This window comes from Mus caroli, unplaced genomic scaffold (genome assembly GCF_978045245.1).
Source record: "Mus caroli unplaced genomic scaffold, Mus_caroli_1 scaffold_19, whole genome shotgun sequence".
Classification (NCBI taxonomy): domain Eukaryota; kingdom Metazoa; phylum Chordata; class Mammalia; order Rodentia; family Muridae; genus Mus; species Mus caroli.
In genome coordinates, this window is record NW_028227274.1 from 16,281,935 (window position 1) to 16,296,070 (window position 14,136).

General features: G+C 33.0%; 1 long non-coding RNA gene across 1 annotated transcript; it reads right to left on the reverse strand.

Annotated features, from left to right (window-relative positions):
* Positions 1 to 360: 360 nt before the first annotated feature.
* On the reverse strand, positions 361 to 10,870 carry LOC110284464 (uncharacterized). Its single transcript, XR_002376949.2, has 4 exons — positions 10,796 to 10,870; positions 5,436 to 5,527; positions 4,751 to 4,855; positions 361 to 407 (listed from the first exon to the last, which is right to left on the reverse strand). It is a non-coding gene; the product is annotated as an uncharacterized LOC110284464 (long non-coding RNA).
* Between the last annotated feature and the right edge of the window lie 3,266 nt (positions 10,871 to 14,136).

Sequence of the window (14,136 nt, forward strand, 5' to 3'; positions counted from 1 at the left end):
AGAAATATATGTATATACACATATATCACTATATGTATATTATAAGTGATGTTTGATATAAAAATACATATGCAAATACATACATTTATAGACATGTGTACACATATATCCACTAGTATATATCATGCATGTGAATGTGTTCAAGATACATCATTAAAGTTTTGTCATTTTAAAGTTTCTTTTTAAATTAAGTGAATCTTGGTAAACAACATAAGGTAAAGGTATGTCTTAGTTAGGATTTCATTTCAGTGAAGAGACACCATGACCAAAGCAACTCTTACAAGGGACAGAACTTAATTGGAGCTGGATTACAGGTTCAGAGGTTCAGTCTGTTATCATCAAAGCATGAGTATGGCAGCATCTAGGCAGGCATGGCACTGGAGGAGCTGAGAGCTCTACATCTTGTTCTGAAGGCAAACAGGAGAAAGCTCTAGGAGGAAGATATCAAAACCCTACCCACAGTGATGTACTTCCTCTAAAATGTCCACACTTAATACAACAAGGCCACACCTCCAATTAGTGCTACTTCCTGGACCAAGCATATTCAAACTACCACAGGGTATATTTGTCTAAGCGGAGAAATAACTCAGTTTACTTTTAAATATATTTTTTCTTCCATAATTGTAGTTTTAAACACAATGTCCACAAATACAAAGGATCTATGATTATGAAACTGTCCTGATTAATCAATATATTTTCTTTCTCTAATATATCTATACTGTCTCTTAAATGTTTGCAAACTATTAAAAAATATGTAGTACTTTAACACTGTGTAATTATACTTCTTTAGAATTATATCTATATATTATTGTGGTTCTCTGGAGTAACAAGAGAGCAATAAGGACTTAAAATACATGGGAAATTAATTACTTTGAGGCATCCATTTAATGACAATTTAAAACTAATTTGAGTTGTTTACAATGCTTTATATTTTACTCCCCTAGATTAAAGGGTTCAATTTCACATGAACATAATAGGCATATCCATGTATAAAGAAATAGAGAAAAACAGATCTACCAATTGGTCCCCCTGAGAATGAATAGAATTTAATACAGGTGCCTGCACGCTGATTTTGTTCATGACATAGGAATGCACTAATGCCCGTAGTTCATATGAAACAGCATGGTTCAGGAAAAGAGTGTTTTTCACTGCAATAAATAGCCTCCTTCCTTTGAATAGAAAATCCCACAACAGAAACTTGGCAAATTTGCTGATAATAACTTTGCTCAATTGAAAGGGAGATTTAGCATTGTTTCTAGTCCAGGAGAGGAATGATTAAAATGGCTCCCTACAGCAGGTGCTCTGTGGTGCTTCTGACCTTCATCCACAACTACATTTGCAGGTGCCTTTTTAGCTTTACAGGGATAAACACAGCTTTCTATGCCTCTGCGAGTGTAATTTCTAGTGGCATGCATTGTGGATGAGTATAGTCACTTCTCTTGCCATTACAGCTAAATTTTCAGCAAGAGGTTCCAAAACCTCATCCATTAAAGCTGGATGAGCATCAAGGGAATGAGACTAGATGGTAGCATTTGTATATACTGTAGATTTTGAGTATGAATCCACAGCCTGAAATTTACACTCACATGCACTTAAGAAGAGAATTTATGAAATATATTAATATTAATCCAATGTCTTAGGACTTTTAAAAAATACATACAAGTGTAATGGATAACTTTGAGTAATAACATTTTTTGTTGGATGATTGGACATGGAATTTGAAGCATAGTTTTAAATTTACATGGTGTTACACTAAAATAATGTAATATACTTTGTTCCTTATTGTGGTCATTGTATGAAGGAAAGTGAATTAGGAAAAAAATTCAAAATATATAGTCTGTCTATACTGTACATCTGATACAATAAGCAAGAACATAATTATTTTAATGTTAAACATCAAAGTAATTCAAAAATACATTGCAAAGAGTTATTTTTATGTTTTTTAAAATGTTGTCTTTTATCATTAACTGATTTGTCCACCCACCATGTAGCTAGATATCTACCCAAAATCTATTTGCCTACCATACATCTATATTACTTATATTTCACAATGGGTTTTGTATTGAAACACACTAGACATGTGAAAACACACATGAATTTGTAATGCAAATATAAACTACACTTATGAAGTGTAGTTTTATATGTTTGTATGAGGATAATTGTAGTTAGTTGTATATTATAAATCTACAAAGTGATAAAATGAATTATTGTAATTCCACAAACAAGAATATGCTCCATTCTTACTAAGCACTTAAAGAGAATAGTGGAACAGACTTATAAAATAAAACAGGTTATGAGTATAATATGACAGAGCATTTTCCTAAGTATGTGTTAAACCCTGGCTTTTATTTGTGTCACCACCCAAAAACCCTAATAATAGCAAATAAAAGTTTAAAATTTGAAATGGGGCTTTTATAGTTATTGAAATTGAAAAAAAAAATCATTCAGTGACAAAAGATGGCCGGTAGGGGCTTAGTCTCCCTAATTATTTGAGAATTCATTAAGATTGCCTTTCTTTATTATATAATATTTCCATACTGTGTTTCGTCCAGTCAGGTTTCTAGCCAAAGAGGTTCCATGAAAATCCCCAAACAACCTACCAGGCCATTGCCAAGACAAGAGATTGCTTTCCACAAACAAACATCAGGACCCTACTGCTGATGTCAACACCCACAAAGGAGTGCACCCAATTTTTCTATCTTTCTTGTCTATCATTTGTAATGTTTTATAATCACAGAGTAGTTTATTATTCATTCTAAATTACTACATTCTAAAATTCTACATACTAAAGTAAATAATAAATAACACAGAACCTTGAATCTCTATCTTAAGTAAAAATGTTAGAATATTATCAGATGTTAGAATATTATCAGGTACTGCTTTAAATTGATTGCTAAAGAGGACAAATGAATTAGAGAGGTCATTGCTATTAGTGAGCAACAATGGATAATTAGTTCATTAGAAATCAAGCAACATTTATAATTTCATAAAATAAAAACCAGGGCTAAAAATAATGAAAGTATAACATTAAAACTGTACTCAATTACACATTTTAATAAAAGATAACTGAAGCAACTTTCAATTATTCATATCATGAATAAATTTCATGATATGTATCCTAAGTTTCAATTTTGAAAAGATAGTTCAAGACATAGAAATGGGCTCTAATTTTCCAAGGAGACAGTACGAGAAAAAGAACATACAGCACACTAAATAGTTTTTTTTTTTAAACATGACTCTTTTTTTCTTAGTAGTAACTTTCTTAGCTTCTTCTTTGACTTTACTGTTGGCCAAATTCCAAAACTCTATTCCTTATATAATTTTTGAAAGAAGTTGAGACTTTACTTGAGCTTCAACTACTGTTTCTGAGACTTAGATTTAAAGGGAAAATTTTCGCAAAAGTAATATAAGATGTGAGTTCTTGAGTCCAGTCATCATATTATGTGCTTTTTGCCTATGGATCTTGTCAATTAAAAAGATGTAGAAACACAACACTGAATTCTCTAGTTTCTCTAAACCTTGTGAGTCATGGCCATGTACTATTGATAATTTGTAGCATAAAAAGTACATTAGAACGACACAGTGTGATGGGTGCTGGAGTTGTGGCATCATCAGAAACCATGTGCTCTAGTAATCTTATTACAAGGTCAGTTATAAATATATTGTGAAATTGTGTGAGGATATTACAGGATGTGGAAAATGTGGGAATGCCTACACTAAAATCAATGAAATAATTAGTCAAAATTGGCTAAGCTATTTAAAATGGTATTGCACTTATGTGCAGAAATATGCAAATTAATAAGGATAGCATCTTTAGAAAATAAAGTTTTGAAAAACATTTGTTTATGTTGGCTTATGAGAATAAATATGATAAAAATATTGGCAAAGCTTAAGCAGTGATAGTACCTTACTTATTTGGGGGTCCAGTTTAAAAGTGAGGGGTTCAACCTCTAGCAGTTGTTTAAAAACTGGGGGTTCTTATAGAAACTCATTGTAAGCAGGAAGACCACCAGAACTTCCAGACTTCCTAAATTATATATTGTCCATTCATAGGAAACTTCATTCTCAGTGAATGCTTTTAGAATTGATGTGAACTTTGTCTTCATACATGAAGGAGAACTTGCTATATTTAGTATATATGCTTGGGGTACTTTGAAATTCTAATGGTAAGAACTGTAGCAAAAAATAATTGACACTTGTGATTCTTGATCATGGGAAACACAGTTCCATCACATTCCAACCTGCAAAATTTCCAGTGCCAAATGACCAGACATAGAAACATACAAACAAGTAATATTCTATGATATGAACAAGTGATATTTAGAAATATATATGTATATGTATGTTACATATATGTATTCAATTATAATTACTGTTAAAAGAATGCATGAATTTGACGATTAGTAGAGAAGAGTGCATGAGACTATTTGGAAGGAGGAAAGGGACGAGAAATGTAATCATACTTTAATCTTGACAATTAAATTTAAATTAAATAAACATCATCAGGAAGAAAAGGCCATCTCTGTAGGTGTGAACTTTTGCCAATGTTCACTCATCACATAGGAAGTAGTTAATTTTTATTAGTGTTAATGTTTATATAAGGATTTAAAAATGGCTTTAGTAGAACAATTAAATAATAAATTATTTTGGTAGATATGAACACTCAAAGGGAAAGATGTAGAATGTTGTTTGGTCAGTATTGATTAAAGGAGATTTCTATTACATAGAAAAATGGAATTGAAATGTTTACCTTCAAAAATAAATGGAAATAAGTAGACTCCAGACACTCAAATCCCCATTGTAAATCTCTTAGATTCCAGATAAATCCAATCTAGAGTAAATAAGCTCTGTGATGCTGTAATGAGCAGTTAATGGGAGGAACATTAGTCATTTAAATCAAGGTAATACAGTCAAGATAAACTTTACAAATCAACCAGAGACAAAAATATAGTAAGACAAGTATTTCACTTAGGTCAAAGCCTCGAATATGTACATGTAGGATTGTAAAGTATTATATACAGGTGCGTTGTCATGCAAACCTGGTGACATAAGATGAGTTCTCAGAACACAGATGAAGGTAGAAGAATTGGACTGATGTGACAGAATGGTTCTCTAACCAGTAATCAACAGCTGAATTCTCAATCACCTAAAATTCTTTCTCTCTCTCTGTCTGTCTCTCTGTCTGTCTCTCTGTCTGTCTCTCTGTCTGTCTCTCTCTCTGTCTGTCTCTCTCTCTGTCTGTCTCTCTCTCTCTGTCTGTCTCTCTCTGTCTCTCTCTCATACACACACACACTCACACAAACAAACACATATACACACATACAAATGAACAACTTTTCAAATTGTGATCATCATTTAAATGTGAAAATATCGAATAAAAAGTTTAATTTAAAATAACAAAAGATAAAGGAATGAAACGATAACTGCATACTTACATCTAGAAATATTGTCTGGTTGTAAGGTCCTAATGATGTTCCAGACATAGGTCACATGGTAAAAGCAATATCCAGAAAACAACTTTATGCAGCTAAGATAAACAAAAATTAGAATTTTTTGTTCAACCATAAGGAGAAAGACTATGTAAGAAAGAATCTACTGAAATTGAGGCTGTGGGGAACAAGAGCATTGGAGGACCTTCTGGAAAATGTTAGTCACCAATGCTTGACCTTAAACTAGTGAACATTGTGTACATGATTGTGCACTAAATATTAGTCTCTCAGCATATGTACGGTACGTTGTTGATGATCTCTGTACAATTTGTAGTGAAGAAAAACAATAGGCTCACCTTCATTTATTCTAAAATCAGAGTAAAATTTACAAACTAAAGTTATTTACTGTCTTCCAGCATTGAGGCTATATATTACAGGAACTGAAGTTGGCATCAAAATAGACAAATTTGCTACCTTGAAATGTCCTAGAGTGGTCTTTTTTTTTCCTAAATTTGTGTTTTTGCTTTGTTAGGTTCATAGATGTGTTTATTTTTCTCACCATTTAAACCAAATTGTTATATAAAAGCACTGAAATAAATAAAATGTCTGAAAAATGAAATTTTACATCTTCTATTGACAGAGCATAGTATAATATTATGATGATACTGGACACAGAAGGAGGTTTATAATCAGGTGTTTATGGTGTTCCAGTTTGTTACACACAAAAAATAATCAGCTCTGTTTAAAATTAGTTCTGTTAGAAAATAAAAGTCCAGTTATACTGAAAGAATGCTAGCAAGCACAAGGATTGGCAAACACAGCCCTGGCAGATCTTACCCTTCTCCCCTATTCAATCTACCTTGCAAAAAAACAAAAAACCAAAAAAACCCAAAAAAACAAAAAAACAAAAAAAACAAAAGATTAATTACTAAAGCTAGCCCCCAAGGTCTGTTACCTGATCTGGCTACATTCTCCCCATGAGGCTGATTACCATGGTCTAGCTACCAAAAAATTGAAGTCCAGCAATCAAAAGCCCCCTTCAACTCAACTAATTAGAATTCCCAATGAAAATTAAACACCTCATTTTAACTCTGGGTTTCCCCTTTTCCTTTATAAATTGAAACTTGCTTATGTGTCTCATCTGTCTCATTTCTATCCAGAGGCAATCTGCCCTCTGTGGTACAAATATACCTTCATCTCCACTCCCATGTTCCCTTGTCTTTCTTTCCAATTTTCTATCTCTTGTCTTTGTCTCTTATTTCCTGCCCTTTGCTTCTCTGAGCAAATAAATCTCCTTTGTGCTGAGAACTTGGTCTTAGAGTGTCCTGAGCGCCAACACAGGCCCTTTCTCATAAAAATGCATTCTGAAATACTAATGATAGGGGAAAAAAGGAAATTCTCACTAGATTTTGAGAAGAATCTTGTCATATGATGACAATATGAAGACACATGCATATACAAGATATGTCAATAAACTGCTTCCAACTGAGAAGTATTAAATTCATCTTTAAGAAAATGTAGTATTAATTACAAGTTGTGAACCCTGAAAACATACATGTTAGCAACATGAAATGGACTAAGTAGTTGTATGCATATATTCAGGTATAAGTATGTAACGGCCATTAATGTGGCTATAAACTTGAAAGAACAAAGTGGGGGTTATAATATAAGAGTTGGAAGGAGGAGATGGAACATTATGGAATTAAAGAAAACAAAATCAGTGACCTGAAGAGAATCATGATATGCTCCTGATTAGCTTTAACAGAAATATTTGTGCTAAAATTATTTCTCCTACCAATCAGGTTTGCATGCACCACACAATTTTTCTAATTTATATTTTAAATTAAAATTGAATAAATGATTTCTAGTCCTTCCCAGTTTTCTACTCATCCTCTTCAAGATAACCTCCTTCTAGCTCTTTGCACAACCCGTTCTCAAATTGAAGAATCTTTCCTTTTGCTTATTGTTGCAATATATGCACACACACAAACATACACACACATACACATATTATATAGTGTTTTGTGTGCATGAGAAAGAACAAAACAATATAAATACAACATGTAGAGTACATTTTCTTCATTGTGTGTTTATGGTTTTAGGCTGATTATTTTATATTGAATGATCAATAAGTGGCTCAAACACAAGAAATGTTAATTCTATAACCAATCATTAGTTGTTGCTAGATCTTTCTCTAGGGATGGGATTCCATTAAAATCTTCCTCATTTCATGTAAGCATATCCACAGTTACTACAATTGTTCTGGTCTTGTTTATTCAGCCAGTTCTAAGATAGTCTGTTTCACAGCATATCCATGGTGTTCTTGCTCTTGTGATCTTTCTGTGCCCTCTTTTGCAAAGTTACCCAAATCATAGATTTATACATGGATAATGATATACTAATAATGTAGTGTATTTATTATTGCTGGGTTCCACACTGCCGATTGATCTCTGCACCATCCCAGGTTTTGGTTTTCTATTATGAACTCCATTTGCTTTAAAGAGAAACTTCTTTGATGAGGGATGATAGCTACATTTATCTTTGTCTATAAGGATAAGATGTAGAATATAATAAGGACTTATATAGATCATATTTTTATTCTAAAGATTCATTACATAAATTTTATGCTAAATCATTTTATGTTTTAATACTACACCACTGAACTCAACAATTCAATGATGGAATTTCTTTTATAAATTTCATAAGATTGAAAGGTGTATATAGAAAGGCTACTCTCTGAATATTTTTTTAACTATACCAATTTGTATCTTTACAAAGCTCTCAAACCCAATATTTTATTCTTAAATTCTCTTATAGTTTCCAATGATGACTTTCCTTTTACAGCTCATCCAGTCCCAATATATCTTCACTATTCACATACAACATATATCAATTCCAGTATATTTACTTATTACTCACAAATCATTTAGTTTGTTTTTTTTCCTACACATTGCAGCAAGCTTTTATTCTTATTTACATTTTTTTCCTGAACTGTTAATTTTCTCTTGCTTTGATGGTCCTTTAACATCTGAATTGTCTTCCCTTGTGCAACAATGACCATTCTAATTCTTGGTATATTTTTGTGGCTTTACTCTCTCAGAACAGAAAAACAAAATATGGCAGTTTAAGTTAAATTTTCATAAGTTATTGCACTAAGAGGAAAGGGCCAGAGTATAGTCTGAATTTCTTTCCTTCACAAGAAATGGTAATAGAGTTTTCTGCAGCTGAGGTAGAGGGAAGTCAGTTTATCTGAGGTTTCAAAGGAAAAGTAAACTTTCTCCACTCTTCATGGAAGGATGTATGAGGCTAACTGGGAGCAAGCTGCCCTGTAAAGTAAAGCTGCTACCCTCTCACAAAAAATGAGAAATGGAAGTACTCCTTTCTTGATAATTATGTTTCAAATGATGATTCACAGGGCCTTGAAAATGGCAATTACAGATCATAAAACTAGCCAAAAGCTTTTAACAAAATTTACATCTCAAAGGCACAAATATAATTTATACTTCTATGCTTCTTAAGTGAATGTTCTGAGAGAAGAAGGCTGGAAGGCTACATAAGGTGTAGAAGGAAATGTCCGGACTTTACTTAGACTGAGGGGAATGTTAAAGCCAATACTCTGTATGAAATATTTGGATATGGAGTTTGTGTATTCCATCATCTTCCCTTGTTTCCTGTCTGTGTGTATGACTTCATCTTCACTGCTCTACTGATTCCCTGCTCTTCAGCTCTAGCCTGACACTCTTGTTTACATCAAACCTGTCTACTTAATTATTCAAATCCTATTTTCCCTTTTGTTTTCAAGACACATCCACATTGATAAACTATTGACTCAGCTTATAACTTTTAAATTTTACAACCCCCCACATGCTACAGTTGCAGACTTGGACCACCATGTCTATATTATTAATTGCTAGACTAAATTCTGGAGCTTTCTGCATGCGAGAAATTATTCTACCAACAGAGTTCTATACAGATTCTGTCTCTAACCCCAAATTAACAAGTATATCTAGTAATGTAAATAAACAAAAACATTTCTTTTTCACTCTAAATGGAATTAATTATTAAATTGTGAATATGTTTTATCCCAATTTCCTCACAAAAGCTCTCCCTAGAATTTGTTGTTTTATTGAATATTTAGTTTACTGTACAAACTGTCCTGCCTGCCACCAGTACCTCTAACATATTCTGAACATTCACTCTCTCTTCCCTTGAGCATTTTATGAGAAGAGAAAATTAAAATACACAAAAAGAGTTAAACAACCTTATTTTTTTTAGAATGCTTCAAATACATTAGCAAATATTTAGAAAGTTCTGCAATACTCTCATGCCCTTCAAAGTCAGAATTTGGGTACATTTTATGCCAGGTGTCATCTATCTCCTTCTCTACTTTCTTGTCCTTGCTTTGGATTTTTGTGTGTCCTCACAATATCATGATTTATCACTCCATTCACGTTTAAAAAAAAAAATCTCATCTTTACAGGGCAGCATGCTCCCAGTTAGCATCATATCTCCTGGCATTTTCAGCTGACTTCCATGTTGTCTCACTCTCTCAAGTAAAATGCTAAGTTTCCTGAAAAATAATGATTTCATCCACAAAATTGATGTTCTTTTTTTCTGGGCTGCTTTCACTTTCTCCCTTCTGTAATCATCACAAGACCTCAAGTTCCTGTGCCTTGTTAACCACAGCATTCATGAGACTGAATCCAGAATCAAAGTTGCACACTGATCTTCTAGTTGCATGGGCCAAAATTTGAAATGAAGGCAGTGTTTGACAAATATAAATGAACTATACTAATATGCATCAAATATTATTAACTCATAGCACAAATGTGAAAAAACACACATATACTTACATACATATACAAACATATACACATATACATATACTCAACTCTAATGTACTGAATATTCTCTAATAACTAAAGATATAAGCTTATTTCAAATAGCTGAATCATATTTTGAGCATGGGTATGCTTATTTGGTCAAAACAATAACTCCCCTGGAAATAATATATAAAATTTTATAATATGTTAGAATTCCAAAGATGTCAAAATAATCATATCATCTAATATTGATTTTCTTGGTCACTTACATCATAATTTTGTGCACATATTACTTCTCATTCAGAAATTTAAGTACAAGAAGCTTAAAGATGTTGTCAAATCTACATCAGTATTAATAAATATTTATGAGCCTATAGATCTTCCTCAAGATACTCTTTGACAACTTCCAGGAGAATTGAGACTTTGTCAAAATGTCAAGTATCATATGAATGATGGTTCTGAAAGACTCAGAAGAATTTATCAAATACTAGATATTGATGAAGAGTCTGGTATTATATATTGTTAAAGATAATGTTTACTTACTGATACCAGTCAATCAGGATCTCACCAAAACAGTTGAATCTGCAAACCTGCCATATGAACATGCATAGCATGATTTCGGACACTGTAACAAAAGTTCAAATTAAATTCAAGGTATACATGTTGAATCAGTAAATAATAAGCACTGTATTCTGAGAACACTTAAACCTCTAGTCCATCATGTTAAAAAACTTAAGTCAAAGTCTGCAGAAGAAAATGAAACTTTGGCCACGTTGATATAAAAGCCCATCAGAACAGTTCTAAACTTCTGCATTTTATCAAACCCTTATATTTTTTGACAAAACCAAGGAAACACAGGAGCTATATTTTAAAAAAAGAAATCAAAGTAGTAGAAAATATATAGAATGACATTTTTTATCATTCAAATTTTAGAGTAATAAATTCCAGAGGGGGTATGTTATATGAAAAGTATTCTAACCTCCTCTTAGTAACATTTGATTGAAGGTTCTGAAGAAGTATCTCATATTCAACAAAGTAATAGCTTACTAATCAGCAGTAATAGAATGTAACTAATGCTACATTTAGATTTACATAAAATGCCAATAATTTAAAGAAACTTAGTAAATAGAAATAGTAAATAGAAATGTTTCTAATGTCAAATAATAGAATTATATCAATTATTAGGATATTAGTAGGACCACGAAAGGCACCCTGGTTTCTGGTTGCTCTAAGGTTGCAAACCCTGGTGACAGTGAGGAATGGCAATCGTTTTGCATGGTTTCCAGACACTAGGCTCCTGACAGGAGACTGCAGCCCTCCATAGATTTGTGGCCATGAGTTGCTTAAGGGCAATGCCCCAAGCTCCTCCACAGGTAGATGTGACCACAGTTAACATTAAGACAGATCTCCATTTTAATGAGGTACCTAAAGACCTGCCCTCATCACTCCCAGCCACAGCCTCTAACAAGCCAATTCAGGGACTCTCTCCCATGGAATCCAGTCAGAGGACCCCCTTTCCCCTTCACCACGGGGCTAGATCCAGCCTTTCGGGTGACCCCATTCTCTTCTCAGCTCTTCTGCTGCATCCAGCAGAGCCTGCTTGCCCTGAGAGCCTGAGAACCAGATGGCCCAGGTCTTCTTGAAGACCCAGGGACACCCAAGCCAGCTTCAGCTGGCTGCAGTAAGTGCAGTCAAACTCCTGCGTTTCACCTCCCTGAGCTGCCGAGCCCGTTGGTAGAGCAGATGCAGGAAAACACAGACCCTATATTACTACTTCTATATGTCATTGAGTACAAAGGTTAATTAATCAAAATAATTTGAAAAAAATAAATGTGAGTTAGTTTGGGAAAGAAAAAATATAAAACAACATACAAAGTCTGAGGTACAAACAAAATGTGTGTGTGTGTGTGTGTGTGTGTGTGTGTGTGTGTGTGATTTCAAGGAATTTTAAATATAGAAATGTTGGAATATCAACCAAGCTCAATAGTTACTTTAGACTCTACATACATTGTATTAGTTTGGATTATTATTCTTGTGATGAAATGCCACGATAAAAAGCAAGTAAGTTAAGGAAATATTTATTTTAGATTCACTTTTACGTCATAGTAAATTTTGTCATAGGTGGGCAGGACAGAAACTTGAGTCAGGAACATTGATGCAGAAGAAGCTGATTCAGAGCCATGTAGGAATGCTGAGTACTCGATTACTACTCATGGCTTGCTCCTCATTCTCACTTATATTACCCAAGAGCATTTGTTCATGGCTGACTCTTCCCACAGTGAGCTATACTGTCCCACGTCAATCAAGAAAATGCATCCTAGCCCAACGTTATGCACATTTTCCCATCTGAAGTTCTCAAAGTCTAGCTTTTGTCAAATTAACATAAAGTGCAAGCACAGTATCATTTAATATCAGACCACATGAAATTATCCTATGTTTTTAATATCAGACCAAATGAAATTATCCTATGTTTTATAAGGTACTAATGATTTTGGAGCAGTCTGAATCACACAACTGTACATTAAGGGGAATCAGCTAACACATATTTGCTGGTTGTACACATGGATTGTTAACACATCATCATCACTTGTGATCTCACTATATTTGTTGTAATCAGTGAGCCTATATTCACCCAGAAGATCCTGAAGTTCAGAATGTTATCTGGCTAAATTTTATTGTCTTATATTCTGTGTATGTAATAAAATATGCAATTATGGTTAATCACCTTTATAGTTTCATATAAAATAACATCATTGTCCTTACTAAAATTCTCTGTCCTATTTATACCCCTCTTACAGTAACTTCTTTCTTGTTCTCTCTGTAGTTTAGTGTCAGTGTGTTTGGAATAATATGTTTGGAATAATACTCAACTAAGTTTTTCTTCACTCATTAATCAAGTGAGTCATTATGATCACTCATTTTATTTATATAAAGAATACATAGACTTCAGTTGGGGGGCCTTTAAGAGAGTGCAACAAATGCATTATTTGTCTCTGTGAGACATCCCACAATGTTAGGTGGTAAGAAAGTTGGGAGGATTTTAAAGATAGTGTGGGTTAGCCATAAACTTTATGAATTATTGCCTAATTCTTCTATTAGGATGCTTTGTTTAACCCCCATTAGAACAAATTTACCAAGCTGACCTTTAAAACTCCACAATACTCATTGGAATTATTCCTACAAACCTTCATGTATCTTCAGCACAAATTTTTAATAGAAAAGAAAATATAAGTATCTTTTATATCCATTACTCAAATTCTTGACTTGAAACATCAAGTCTTCTGGGAAGAGAAATCTGAATAGAGTCAAGATGGCAAAGAAAATATTTTGTAACTCTTTTTGAATTGATTTTGCTACTTACTTAGATGGTTTATTAATTTAACTACCCACATGTATGTATGAATTTATGTGTATAAAATTATTTTTGTATGTATGTATATGTGTACATATGTATGTATATAGTGTATATAGTTTATCTGGTTATTTAATTCCTATACATCTGTATATCTATGTATCATCTATAATTTATCTATACTCTGTATATCTATATATCTATCTAGATGTATGAAAGCTAGCGAAGCCATGCGTTGTGAATCCTTTTAATATGCACACTTTGGAAATGCCCAAAACTTGAACTTCCATGCAGGGATATCTATACAGTTCTGTTATAATTTAACAGGGTTTGCTTCTATACAGGAAGATACAAAGGTCTCCAACAAATGTCTATGTCATCACAAAAATATCTCAAATGAGTTTTGAAATCATCTGGTATAGAAAATTATTCATTCATTTAATAATAGTTTAGGAAGGCATATATTTTAGACATATATCTTTTAAAACCATTGTTGCAAATTCTGACCTGTTTATTGATTTGTAATGATTTT